Here is a 13,568-nt window from a genome sequence, read left to right as displayed (position 1 = left end):
GTGACAAATGTGTCTTACTGAAGAATTCCAAATAATATGTGTAGATACTCCTCCATACAGGAGGTGGAACTTAATTTCCTCTTCCCTCCAGGTTGGTGGAGACTTTGTAATTCACTTTCAAACAACAGAAAAGGAAAAGGAAAAGGAAAAATAGATTTACTTGGAAAAATGTGGCAAACGCCATCTTAACCAAGTGATGAAGGTTATTTGGATATGATACAATATGATGCACATAACCACAATGCCACAATGTGATGGTCAGTTTTATGTGTGAACTTGGCTATGCTATCATATCAATCAATCACTAATGTAAGTGTGGCTGTGAAGATATTTTGCAGATTTGAGCAATATCTAAAATCAGTTGACTTTAAGTAATGGATTTTATCCCCCATAATTTTGGTAGTCCTAATCCAATCAGTTGAAAATCTTAAAGATCTGAACTGAGGTTTCTATGAGCAAGAAAAAAATTCTGCTTGTGAAGTGCAGTGTCAGCTCCTACAAGAGAATTTCCAGTCTCCCCTTCCTAATGGCTTGCAGTATGGATTTTGGACTTGCCTAGCCACTCCACAATTTCATAAACCACTTTCCATAAATTAAAGCTCCACCTCTCTCTCTCTCTCTCTCTCTCTCTCTCTCTCTCTCTCTCTTTCTCTCTCTCTCTCTCTCTCTCTCTCTCTCTCCACACACACACACACACACACACACACACACACACACACACATATATATATTTTTTTTCCTACTGGTTCTGTTTCTCTTGCAGAAACCTGATCATTGCACCCAGTACAATTATGAGAAAAGCTACAAAGAAAATAGACGAATCAGATTGGGGACATTCTACAGGATACTTGTTCGGACCTCCTCAATACTGTGAAAGAGAGAAAATAAGGAAAGACAGAAACTGTGAGAGGCTAAAAAGACATGACTTCTAAATGCAATGTGGTGTTCTGGAATGCACTGCTGTGTATTTCATGCATGATGATAATGTAATGTTAAAAATGAGGGGTATATGGGAACTCTTTGTACTATTTCTGCAAATCTAAAATTGTTACAAAATAAAACTTAAAAATATGTATTTGTTTTGGTTTTTAGCTGCTAAATCAAATACAATTTGATGGGTTGGCTTAAACAATGAGAATTTTTTGGCTCACAGTTTTGAGGCTAGAAGAAGTCCAAAAATCAAGGTGTTAGCAAGGCAATGCTTTCTTCTTGAAGATGGCAGCATTCTGGGGCTGGCTACCAGCGGTGCCTTGGTCACTGGCTTTTTTGTCACATAGCAATGCACATGTTAGTGTCTTCTTTCTCTTCCAGGTTCCACTGGCTTTCAGCTTCTGGCTGCTCCCCATGGCTTCTCCTGTGTTCAATTTCCTGTGCTGATAAGCCATATTGGATTAAAGCCCACCTCACTGTTTGAGTACTCCTCAACTAATAACATCTATGAAGGTCCTATTTGCAAATGGACCCACATGACCAGGGTTTGGGACCTGACCATGCCTTTTGTGGGGGATGTGATTCCATCCCCAACAATATTAAAAGAAGGAAGAAAAAAACATTGGTATAGAAACAAGTGCCAACCATTTAGGAGGGATTCACAATAACTATTAGGCAAACAGAAATGAATTGAGATGAAATCTTCACAGCCACTGCTCCTTTCAAGCTTTGACTTCATGTCACCAAAAATATCACTGAACAAAAGTGAACTATGGTACTTTATACCTGCCTTCTCCTATTCCCATTCGGTAACTTTAGACCAAATGTCTGAACCAAACATAAACTGGAGGGTCCTCTCTTTTTCTCAGGTGATGGAAATATACTTGTGAAGCAAGTGTAGTTGGTTTCTCCAACACAACCCAGGCAGATAATGAAAAGTCTCAGAAAACAAATGGGCAGAAAATGGGAGAGGAGATTGGCATGGAACAGAGGTTTCTGGAAGACATGGTTTCTCCCATTCACCAATGAAAGGCAGGAGGTGGGAACGTCACAGGATGTTTCTTGAAAATAACGCAACCGAGTATATATTTTTATGTATTATATTCTTTCTGAGCACCTGCCTATTTGCTCAAGTCTGCTAAAACTTGAGATTTGCCTAGGTAGTTGAACACATTAATATCTGCCCTAAGGACATAGATTTTATTTGAGAAATATTTATTGAGTGTCTATTTATGTGAGCCATTATTCTAGGAACCATGGATTTAGAAATACATATAATGTACTTGTTCTTACAGAGCTAATATTCTAGTTAGGAATAACCGAATTATCAAATGGATAAGTAAAAGAAAATCAGATGTTATAGGAGCTATACAAAGAACAAAAGTATTTTAGTCAGACCTCACTGAGATAAAATTTAAGATTGAATATGAATAGCACAGAAAAGAGCTTATTTAAAAACCCAAAGACAGAAATTATCCTGGAGTGTGCTCAGAACTTCTTGGACAAGATAGTGTATGGTGGAGAGGCCAGATCATGTAGAGTTTGGAATATATTTTGGTGGCAGGATAAATGTAATTTGTTAATGGGTTGGAAGTGGGGTTGAAGGAAAGACAAAAATCAAGGTTTGCTCTGGATTCGGAGCCTTAACAAAGAGATAGATAAATAGCAAAGAGATAGATAAATAGCATTCTTTACCAAGATAGAGAATACAGGAAGGATCATGTGTAAGGCAAAAATTAATTATTAGACAACCAAAAAGAGGTATTGGACAGGCAGTTAGATAAATGAGTATGGAGTCCCAAGGAGAATACATGCATGTCATGGTTCAGATACAGATTTGAAGATCATCTGATAAATATTTAAAGATATGAAAATAATTAAGACTACTTCAGGACAGAAAGAAGACAAAGAAGAGAAAGATGCGAAGACAGGGCCCAGGAAACTTCCAACTTTGGAAATTGGAAGTTAAAGAGGAGTCAGCAAAGGAGACTGTGAAAGAGTAGGTACGAAGTAGGGGGGAAAGCAGGGAAAGAAAAACTTTCAAAAGAAGGTAAATATTCATCTGTGATGAGTTGATTTTGGAAGGAAAGATTTAACCACCACATCATTGGTTGGAAATGGAAATCAGGAAATTCTGTCCTTTTCATTTCTTGTTAAACACTGAATATAAACAGACTTGCCTTACTCAAGGACAAGAGGGTGACAGAGAAACAATAACAAGACAAATAGTGAGTAAAAGAGAAAGAAAGAGAAACAACAGTAACACAGAGCTGTGACAAATGCTACAGAACAAGAAAAAGACTATTAAGAATCACATGAATAGCATGCCTCTGCAAATGATCTGCTATGGGATTCAGGATAAACTTTAGAAAATTATTTAGAGATCTCAAAATGTGCAAATACTATATCCATTATGAAACAGGAACACAATGTACAAGGAGATGAAAATAGAGATCAATGTGATAAGGCAGGGATCTTAAAATGGAAAATGGAAAGGAAGAACATTCACATTGGAAACCCTAAAGAATAGAACTAACGCTAAAGCAGGATGATGATCATATGGAATAAAAAGTTAATCAAAATTCAGTGAAAATGACCAAGAAGTCAAAATAATAAGCAAGAAATAGTAGATATGCATCACACAGCATGGAAGGCCAACAAGTGGGTAATTATTAATCCTGAATGATACCAAAGAATAAATGGGGAAAAATAAAATAATGTCAAGTGATGGTCTCCCACGCTGAAGAAAGGCATGCATCCAGTAAAAACTCAAACCAGCTACTGTCTAAATTAACATGGCTTTATTATTATAGAAAATTATTGCGCAGGAAGATAAAAGTGCCAAATAACTTCATTCATCATTCCAGAAACTGCCTGAAAGATCCATTGTTCTAGTTTGCTGATGCTGCCGGAATGCAAAACACCAGAGATGGATAGGCTTTTACAAAAAGGGGTTTATTTGGTTACACAGTTACAGTCTTAAGGCCATAAAGTGTCAGCAATCGGGTACCTTCACTGGAGGATGGCCAATGGTGTTCCGAAAACCTCTGTTAGCTGGTAAGGCACGTGGCTGGCATCTGCTCCAAAGTTCTGGGTTCAAAATGGCTTTCTCCCAGGACATTCCTCTCTAGGCTGCAGTTGCTCTTAAAAATGTCACTCGTAGTTGCACTTGGGGTATTTATCCTCTCTCAGCTTCTCTGAAGCAGGAGTCTGCTTTCAATGGACGTCTTCAAAATGTCTCTCATCTTTAGCTCCTGTGCTTTCTTCAAAGTGTCACTCTTGGCTGTAGCAAGCTTGCTCCTTCTGTCTCAGCTTATATACTGCTCCAGTAATCAAGGCCCACCCTGAGTGGGTGGGGCCACGCCTCCCTGGAAATTATCTCATCAGAGTCATCACCCACAGCTGGGTGGGGCACATCTCCATGGAAACACTCAAAGAATTTCAATCTAACACTGATAGGAGTCTGCCCACATGAGATTACATCAAAGATAATGGCGTATGGGGGGACACAACACATCCAAACTGGCACACCCATCTACCTTTAATAGAAAGCCTCAAACCACAGTTTTCACTCCAAGACACTTTGAACCCCTTCCCTCAAAATCCTTTCCTCTCTGTGTCTATCAATCCCATACTTTAATGATACTTATTCAATCCTAATCAAGCCCCCTCTCCCCCCACCCCAGAAAGACCTGTCTTAAACTGAATTTCTAAATCTCATAAATATCCTAACTTTTCCCTTTTCCCTCGGAGACACTACTAACACTCCATGGGGGTGGCGCTCTCTCTTCCCACAATAAACAATAAACTCAGCTTTGTCTTATTAACAAGTTGCTTTGGTGATATTTTGGGGAGTCAACATTCAATAGTAGGTTAAAAAGCCTCACTCTATTCCAGGAAAAATCCATGAAAGTATATCACACCTGGTTACAGAATTAAAATATTGAACTGCATAGACAGACACATCTTATAAGTATATAAACAGATGAAAGTAATTTTACCTTGAAGAAAGAAAACTCAATCTGACCTCTGGTTTATTTGATGGAAATGAATGTTAGAAAACAATACTGAAGGGACAAATATATTTTGCGACCTACATAACAAGAGTTGGTGATAAAGTAGAGAAATTGAACTCTCATACTTTGCTGGTGGGAATGCAACATGGTGCAGCTGCTATCAAAAACAGTTTGGTAGTTCCTCAAAAAGTTAAACATAGAGCTACCATATGAATTGGCAATTCCATTTTAGGCATATACTTCAAAGAATTGAAAACAGGAACTCAAACAAATACATGTGCACCAATGTTCACAGTAGTGTTATTCACAATAGACAGAAGGTAGAAATAATCCATGTGTGCATCAACAGATGAATGTATAAACAAAAATGTGGTATATCCATACAATGGAATATTATTCAGACATATAAAGGAGTGAAGTTCTGATACATGCTACAACATGGATGAACCTTGATAACATTAAGTGAAATAAGCCAGACAGAAAGGGACAAATATTTTATGATTCCACTTAAATTTGTGGAGACAAAAAGTTTATTAGAGGTTACTGGAAGTTGAGGGTTGGGCAATGGGGAGTTGTTACTTAATTGGTACAGGGTTTATGTTTAAGTGATGAAAAAGTTCTAGTAGTGGAAGGCAGTAATGGTAGGACAATATTTAAAAAAAATGATTAATGTCATTGAATTGAGCACTTGGTTAAAATGGCAAATTATGTTCTATATGTATGTTAGCACAATAAAAACAATATTTTAAACTCTCCTAAACCCTGAAAAAAATTCTGTAACCAAAGAATATTTTGTCTAGTCAACCTGTCATTCAGGCAACAGAAAGATAATTTATTTTGTTAGGGCTAAGAAAACATATCAGCTATCCACACTCTAGTGATACAGTTCAACAGAAGAGATGAATCACAAAAGTGCCCAATGATTTTCACTAAGACCAGTTAAATAGTTGAACTAATTTCAACTATTTAGTTGAATTAATTAGTTGAAATTAATTAGTTGAAAGTATTTCAACTAATTAGTTCAACTAATAAGTTGAACTAATTTTCTATTTATGAAACAGTTTAAATTTTAAAAAGTTATTCTTGAAAGAGATATGCAATACAAAATTAATGATGCAATAATAATTTAATGTGATAATAATAATCTATATCAAAACAACAAATTAAATTAAGAAAGGCTGAAAACTGGGAATTGGGAAGTGTGATAAAGGAGCAAAAATGTGAAAAACTAAATACCTTATATTGATAACACATAAATATCATTTCCTACTTGAAAGTGACATTTAAATAAATATATGTTTGAAAGCTTCTGAGAAATCTAAAAAGAAACACCATCAAAATGAAAAGCAAGTAAAACACCCTCTAAAATTTATTCTAAGAAGAACATTTAAGTGGGGGTATTTAGGAGCAGACAATGTTGAAAAATGGGTTTGGAAAGGCTAACAGAGGTCAGTTCATAATGGACCTTGAATGCCATATTAACGTTTGGACTTTAATAATGTCACTTTTTTAAAAGGGAAATTTGGAGTAAGGATGGAAGCCATGTGACTAGTTAGAAGCATATTGGAGTAATCCAGTTGAGAAATGATGGTGGCCTTGAGTAGGACTGACAACTATGACAGTGTTCTGCAATTGACTGTGGGGTGGTGGAGAGTTCTGCAAGATAGCAGAAGACTGAAATAAATACATTTATCAATTGATTGGATGAAAGGGCCAAGGTGAAGGAGGAACAAAGGTTTCTGTTTTGTTATCAGTGGGTGAAAGGGCCTTTCACTGAGATTGGAGAGGGGGGGTTACTGAGAAACACAAAATGAAATCTGGGCAGGAGATATGGATGTGGGAGTCATCCTCATGTGCATTCATTTATTCTACAAATATGAAATAAATACTTCTGTTTGCTAGACACTCTGCTAGGCTCTGGAAGTTCTATGATGAGTAGGACAGCCACAATCTGTGCCCTCACAGGATTTATAGTCTAGCTTAGTACTTAAAGGTCATCTTAATGCAGTGACTACTTTTTTCAGAATTGCCTGGAATGTTTATTAAAACTCTGAACTTGGCCTCACCCTCTAGCTACTAAATCAGATTTTCCAGTTGGTTTTCATGCATACTAAAATTTGAAATCCACTGGTTTATGTACCTGGAACTGATTCACCAGCGAGATCACCCAAGGAAAGTACATAAAGTACAAAGAGCACAGGGGCTAGCACCACACCACCACACGGTCAAAAGCCAGGGGAAGAGTTTACCAAGGAGGTGGAGAATCAGTGTCCAGAAATTTAAGAGGGTCACCAGGAGTTTGTGTGGTGTTGGAAGCTATAGGAGAGAGGGGAATCTTTAATGTAGGGAAATTTGCTTAACATTCAGTATACCATGAGAGGTCAGTAATATAGGGCTACGAATATATTCACTGGATTTGACAACTTTAATGAGAAAATTCAGCAATTTTAGAATGGGAAGTGAGGAAGCGACTCCCCACCTAAAATGTGACTAAAAGCCAACACTGCATTTATGAAGACTGTAAGGGAGGGAGGGAAGGAGGGATGGAGGGAGGGAGGGAGAGAGAGAGAGAGGTAGAGAAGGAGCTAGAATTGAGTGTAAGTCTAATAAGATTTAATAAGATCTAATGAAACAGGCAGGAATAAATAAATAAAGAATGAATGTATGAATGTGGGCTACAGGTGGTTTAAACTAGTAGGCTTGAAGAGCATGGGCAAGTCTGTTTTGTTCATCCCTTTATAAACAGTGCCAATTAGTATACCTGGCATGCAGCAAACCCTCAATCAATACTCACTAAATGGATGAGTGATTAAGGTGGTGGAAGCTGTCAGCAACTCACCCTTAATTTATCTGTAAAATATTAGCTACCTTCTACTACAAGTAAAGGGAAAGGTGGTGGGGTCAGAGATTGATCAGAGTGGAGGAGCATCGAAACATCGTTGTAGGGAAAAGAAAGAGAAAGCTCCTTAGGGAAATGCAAGGATTGAAGGTAGGCACTTCAGTGACGAAGGCAGAGACTGTGGAATCTTGGTAGCATCTGTTGGACAGTGGTTGCTTTTCTCCATCAGCACCCACAGTGGGGCGAAGAGAATAGCAGATTTGTTGACTCCTTCCAAGGACAGACCTTACAGATAGGACAGGACTTGGTTCTCGTCTGTGGCCTCGGGGATTTCCCTATTACACCCAGCCAGCATGTGCCCTCACCCTGCAGTACTGCCTCAAGCTCAGAAAGAGTATTGCACCCAGAGACACATCTCACCAAGTTGTGTTCCTCCTCACTGCAGGCACTGATTTCTTCCATTTGACCTGTCCTCCTGGGAATGACTGCACTGGAAGACACAAGTCTGTTTCTGGTATCTCCTTCCCCTGAGTCCATATTCACCCGGTAACACCTTTCCCAGTGGGACATAACACTCTGGGCTCCTTCTGCCAGGAGCCTAAGTGTCTTCTTAACTTCCCTCCTTGCCGTCAATTGACTTTCAACGTAAATACATCCTGGCTTAATGAAAGTGTTGTGTGTGACTTCTTTCTTTCTGTTAGTGAAATCTGCTAAATCCTGGTTGTACCTGTTTCCACAATTCATTCAGAAGCATGTATCTGATTTGCAAGGCCATGCTGCAGCAAGTGTACATGTTACCTTTGAGCAAATTAGAAAAGGATGCCCCTTCTATGTAGACTAATTAAGGAAAATGTACCCTTGTGGGCCAATGCAGTTCTGGGAAAATTTGGAAGAGCAGATGGTGCAATTGTGTGGGGAAGTCTGTCTCTGGGGCAGGGGCACCTGCATACCAAGGCACCTATGCTTAGTGGGGCACACCTGAGACTTTGGCCCCATTCACTGCTTTGCCTGGGGGCCTTTATGCAGAGTGGAGTCCCCATTGGTTTATAAACTAGTTCATATCAAGTTTTACACTCATCAAAGAGTAAAGAGGTAATCACTACGATGCATCCACAGAGTAAAGTTCATTTTAACATACTGAATTCAGATTATTTAAATACTAGTTGAAAACTATTTTTGCTTTCCATTCTATGTCCTTTACATATACATATTAAATGACATTGACAAAATGGTAGTTTTGTAGTCTTAATGCTGGAATCACTTCTGTTTTATCCTTGTTTAAATTATCAAACTCAATGTTTTTGTTTATAAACATGAGAGAAAAGGGGAAAGCCAAAATATTGCACAACTGAGAAAGCCCATTGTTCTGAATAATAAAACGGCCAGAGAAGGTAAATCATACATCAGTGCATGAATTTATTTAAAGAAGATAAAAGACTTTGTTTCCTCAAACTCTCTGTTAGAGACAGTAAATCAAACCCCAAATCTGAAGTAGTAGATATTAGATGTCAGATGCATGGGTCACTCATTCATCTCCCCCTTTCCTTGAAATAACTCAGTTTAGAACAAGGAAAAAAGAGTCAGCTGTAATTAAGATGCAAAGACAGCAGTTCTCCTGGAGTTGAGAGCAGTGCCTGAGGTAGCAGTCCCTGGAGTGTCTGGGCAGGCTGGAGATACTTTATGATGGGGAGAGAAATTGAGGGGACTTGAGGGGTGGCAGGGAAGGGAGGTTGTAATATGTATCCTTTCCATTCATCTCGTTTTTCCCTCCAGATGCAGACCCAATGCCTTTAGGAGAACATTTTGAAAACATTGTGAAAACAATCTACTTCTCTTTAACTTTGCTGTTTTTAAAATTGTCTCAAGAAGACTACACAAATATTATGATAAAATGTTTAGTTTCAATGTTTTAATTGATTCCAGCTTAATTAAGTGAAACACTTTAGGGCCCAAACTGATGGGTTTCTTTTGAGATTGTCCTAAAATCCAAATATTTATAATCCCCAAACTGTCTGAATTGCATGCTCATATGCAGCCCCCTTCAAAGGGGAACAATTTAGGCCAAAATGAGGTATTCTTCCTGCAGTGCAACACCAATTCACTCCCAACCATCTGAAAAATTACTCAATTAAAGTCTATTTTCTGAATGCAAGTGATTGCCTATATTGGAATAACTCTCTTTTTCTGCAGCCTTTTCTGCAGGGGAGCTGATAAAGAGCTGGCTGGGCTGACAACATGTTTGTACAGACACACCAAAGTGATGATCCTGGTGTATGATTCCGTCCTCAGAAACTTCAGGTTGATATTGGATAATCCTTGGGTGTTTTGCCAGTTTGAATGTATTGTGTCCCCCAAATGCCATTATCTTTGATGTAATCTTGTGTGGGCAGACATTATCAGTTTTGATTAGATTTCTTTGAGTGTTTCTTTGGAGATGTGCCCCACCCACCTGTGGGTGATGACTCTAATAGGATAATTTCCATGGAGTGTTGGCCCGCCCATTGGGTGGGCCTTGATCAGTGGAGCCATATAAATGAGCTGATGGGCAGAGGGAACTGAGTGCAGCTGAGAGCAACATTTTGAAGAGGAGCTACAGCCAAGAGGGACACTTTGAAGAACACCCAGGAGCTGAGAGAGAGTAGCTGTAGCTGAGAGACAGTTTGAAGACGGCCACTGAAAGCAGACTTTTGCCCCAGAGAAGCCAAGAGACAAAAAAACACCACAAGAGCAGCTGAGAGTGACATTTTTGAGGAACTGCAGCCTAGAGAGGAACATCCTGGGAGAAAGCCATTTTGAAACCAGAACTTTGGAGCAAACGCCAGCCACGTGCCTTCCCAGCTAACAGAGGTTCTCCGAACGCCATTGGCCATCTTCCAGTGAAGGTACCCGATTGCTGATGTGTTACCTTGAACACTTTATGGCCTTAAGACTGTAACTGTGTAACCAAATAACCCCCCTTTTATAAAAGCCAATCCATTTCTGGTGTTTTGCATTCTGGCAGCATTAGCAAACTAAAACAGGTGTTTTCTGGTTTTTTTTTTTTTTTTTTTTTTTTTAAGAATTACAATGTTCATCTATTTATTATATATTTAACTAATATACTAAAATTTTAAGATATGAAATGGCTAATCCACAAAATACAGTTTTAAAGCCAGTACTGGGAGAGAAGTTAGAGCAATGCAACTTTTAATACAGATTTAATGAATGCCCCTTGGTTTAAGCTACTTTGGTAGACCCTACGGGGATACTAGAATGAGTCAGAAACAGTCTTGGTCCCTAGAAGTATACAATGTAGTTGGAGGACTGAGAAAAGAATACAAATAATTATAAACTAAAGCAGGTGAAATGAGTTATTTCAAGAGTACAAAGTAAAATGAGCTCAAAGGTGTGAGTGCTCATATCTTTTTGGAACTGTAAAGTATTTCAGGGGAAAGTTGGAAATTAAGATTGGCTTGAAGAATGAGTGAGATTTTGACAGGCAAATATATTCCACATATAAAGAATAACATAAGCAAAGGAACAGGCTGTATAGGAAGTGGTTTAATTTGGCTGGAGAATGGGGTACATTAAAAAAAAAATCAGGAATTAAGACCAGGATATGCTTTAACCTGGAAGCAGTGTAGACTAAATTGGAATGAAGAAATAAATGTTGAGGTGTGAGAGTGAAGTCAGTTCAGTAAGGAGATTAGACCAAAAGAGAGAAGTAAAGAGGAATTTAGCTAAGGTGGTGTTGGAGATTGAATCATATTCCCCATAAAAGATATATTCAAGTCTTAATCCACATTCCTAACATTCCTATCAGTGTGAACACATTTGTAAATAGGACCTTTAGAGCTATTATTATCAATTAAGGTATGGACTCATTTGTGAATAAGATTTTGAAGAACTTATTTAGTTAAGGACAAACTGAATCAGGGTGGGCCTTAATCCATATGACTGAGTCCTTATTAGACAGAGGAAATTTGGATGCAGACAGTCAGAGAAGCCAGAGGTCAACAGAGGCCAGAAGTCACAAGAAGAAACCAGAGAATGAAGCAGATCACCATGTGACAGAGGCAGAGATGCAAGCCAAGGGACCCCAAGGTTTATGGAAAGCCATACCCAGAAGGCTACAGACTCTGGGAGAAAGCTTGGCTTGTTAAGAACTTGACTTTGGACTTCCAGTCTCCAAAATCTTGAGAAAATACATTCCTCTTGTGCTGAAGCCCACCACTGTGTGGCACGTGTCATAGCAGCCCTGGCAAACTATGGCAGGTGGTAACAGCAGGGAAAGAAAAGAAGAGACAGCTGTGAAAGACTTTCTAAGTGACTACTTGCTAAAAAATCAGTGATACATTAGATGTAGTAGATAAAAGAGAAAAAATGAGGACTGAAATTTCATTTAGGGACAATGAGAATGGTTTTGCCATAAACAGAAACCAGAGTGTCAAGAGGAGGAATCAGCTGTGGAGAAAGCATGGTTTTGTTTTGAATTCTTGCTCATTTGAATACTTGGTGGGATAGCCAAGAGGAGATGAGATATCTTTTTACCATACGCATCCATGGATCAAAGCAGTCATATTACAACTATGCACACAAATGTGGATGTCCTGTGCTTAATGACGGAAGTTTAGATGGGAGAACATAGGGCATTATTAAGGGAAAGAGATAAGCAAGGGAAAAGTAGAAGGTCAATGGGAGTATCAGTAATAGGGGGTCAAAATGTTAAATAGCACAGAGAGGTGGGAGAGTAGCAAGGCGATTTTTGGTGCTGAGGTGGTCTCTGAAAACATTAAAGAGATTTCAGCACAGTACTGGGAGTGGGGAACACAGTCCTGCATGAGGAAAGGGTAATGGAAGAGAGAGAGAGAGAACCCCATCTGGCATACAGCTTATCTTGTGACTTTAACAGCGATGTAATGTTAGGGTGACCAGAATTATGTCAGAATGATCAACAATTCCAGTTTGCTTGGGACTGTCCCTTTTGAGCACTGAAAGTCCTATATCCCAGGGAACCCATCAGTCCTGAGCAAAGCAGGATGGTCAGTTACCCTACATTTCCTAGTGCAACAGTTGGCATTTAATAGGTTTTCAGGAAATATTTGTTGAATGAATGAAAAAAAAAAAACGTATATGGCAGCTCAACATCTCTGAGACTTGGCTCCTTAATTTTGTAAAATGGCGTTAGTAATGTGTGTAGTAGCCAGACCTGAGGTTGGTCTGACAATCAAATGACATAAGGCATATGAAAAAATTTGAATAAACCATAAAGTGTTATACAAATGAAGGTTTATTTCAATCAATTTTGTCGTATTCCTCATTTATTTTATGCAACAAAGCATCCTACTATTGAAATTTTTACTACTGTCTGATTTTTAAAAATTATTAAGTATGCTCTCATTGCTAATGTTCTGATATTGGCACAGATATTAGTAATTAATTTTGTTTATATGGCACACAACACCCAAGAGCCTCCAGGCACCTAGCCAAATCCTTTTTTAAATATAGTCATTAAATAGAGGGAAAGAGCCAAGCAAATTCCTAGACTAGCAAGTGAAAAAAAGAGCAATCAGCAAATGGAAAAAAGAAATGGATCGAGACATGTATCAATTAAGGGAATCCCATCCATAATCTAAGTACAAAAACTACATTCCAAACTTGATAGAAAATTGGTTGTATAGTGAGTAACCCATTCTCCCCCAAATGCACCTCTCTGAACTGTGGATTTTTAATGAAAATTTCCGATTTTTTATTTATTAAAGATAAATTAGGCTTTTCACTTATCAGATTCTAATGTTAAAGCT

This window comes from Choloepus didactylus, chromosome 7, assembly GCF_015220235.1.
Source record: "Choloepus didactylus isolate mChoDid1 chromosome 7, mChoDid1.pri, whole genome shotgun sequence".
In the NCBI taxonomy this organism is placed as follows: Eukaryota; Metazoa; Chordata; class Mammalia; order Pilosa; family Megalonychidae; genus Choloepus; species Choloepus didactylus.
The sequence above is the reverse complement of the archived record's forward strand: the minus strand, read 5'-3'. Positions refer to the sequence as shown.